This window comes from Alligator sinensis, unplaced genomic scaffold (assembly GCF_000455745.1).
Source record: "Alligator sinensis unplaced genomic scaffold, ASM45574v1 scaffold1562_1, whole genome shotgun sequence".
Lineage (NCBI taxonomy): Eukaryota > Metazoa > Chordata > Crocodylia > Alligatoridae > Alligator > Alligator sinensis.
Genome location: NW_005843702.1, coordinates 2,469 through 4,234, shown reverse-complemented (window position 1 = coordinate 4,234; position 1,766 = coordinate 2,469).

Genomic DNA, 1,766 nt, shown 5'->3' with positions numbered 1-1,766 from the left:
TACCCCCCGGGATACTCTGAAAAGACCCAGGGTGTACCTGGGGGCCGGCGGGGACGGAGCACCACCACGGTGCACTGCTGCCTCACAGGAGCTGGCGTGGGGTGAGAGCAGCGGTTTCCTTCGGTGGGCCAACCAGGTGTCACGCTGCCGCCCCTCCAACACTTGCTACCTCCTACCTCACTGCGTCCGGCTCCTCGCCACCCCTCCCCATTCCATGCCTGGCCGCTCGCCTCCCCATCTCCCCGTCCAGCTGTGTGCTTCCCACCCCTGCCCCAGCACTACACTTATTAAAAAGGGGGCTGCTGGGGATACACTGATTAAAAATGGTTGACGACCCCTGCTCTAACTACTTGGTTATAACAGGACAAGCAGGTACCACCTCCTCTTGCTTTTCTAAGTACAGAAGTGTGCTGTGGAGACCAGCCCTGCTTCTGTGTGTAAGGCTTGCACGGAGAACATCTACTGGGCTGGGCCCCACCGGGCCCCCTAGGTCCTGGATCCCAGTCAGGCTCAGCTGAGATCTGGGCACCCTCTAATGAGTGGAGCAGTTCTTGGCATACACAGACATAGCTCTAGGTCCCTGGAGACGTGCAAGGTGAGATAGTGAGGGGCCCATGAAGTTTCGACACCTCCAGGAATTGGTGGAAGCCTAGCACAAGTGTTTAGGCTCTGATTTTGGTTTTAGGAGCCTAATTTCTGCCAGAGGCCAACATTCGGTGCCTAATTCTTTATTGAATCTAGCACTTAGTCATAAAATGGTGTACACAAGTGGAAATGGGGATCTGAGTTCTCAGCCTGGATTTCAATTGAGTCATGTCTGCTTGACTGTTTGTGTGGCGGGACAGGGAGAAGGGAGGGATGTAATCTTTGCTGTTGTTGTTTTCTTATTTAACTTTCTAACTAGGGTATTGAGAAGATTTTTACAAGGCCTAAAGGCATTCAGAGGCACAGATCCTGTTGACTTTCCACAGAACTTATGCTTCCTAAATCCCTTGGGTGCTTTTGACAAATCTTCCCATGGGTCTATCCCGTCTTGTCACGGTGAAAATCCAGCCCTGGTGATCAAACATCCAGAGGTTTTAAGAGAACAGCAAACCCTAAACTCATAAAGAAATAATATAATTGCATATTGGGACCATCAGTGCTCATAATAACTACCAGGGAACAGCAGACAGGTGGAACTATTTTGGCCTTCCAGTGAAACCAGTCCCAATCTGGTTTAAATTGACCATTAGCCAGTCAAATCCTGAGCCTGAAACTTTGTACACAGTTTGAGCAGTGTTACTTTGTATCATCCTGCTGGCTTGGGTTGCTCCTGGTAGTAAAACTAACAGCATGTGTCAGTAAGGCAGGGCTCATGGTTAGGTGTAAAAGGAGAATTAACTCTATTCCTTCAACAGTTGCTCTTATGGGACACTCTCCTGCTAGAAGGGAGCAGAATTCATGTGTCAGAAGACATGTCTATGCTGAGGCATCAGCATGCTATAGGTGAGTCACCTACCCCTCTGCACCTGCAACTATGCTTCAAAACCAGCAAGGGCACTTCCGTGTCCTGCCTGGCAGCTGCTTTTGAGCATCCCAGACACCAAGGCAACTGAGGGATGCCCTGAAGCACCTTTACTGCTGGTATTTCTGGCTTTGGAGGGTGTCTAGAGGTAGGGTGGGTGGGACATTGGCATGGGCACTGCCATGGTGATACAGACAGGCTCTCTGAGGATTGTACCCAAACCACACCACATCCTCTGGAGGTACAGCAGCATGCATCA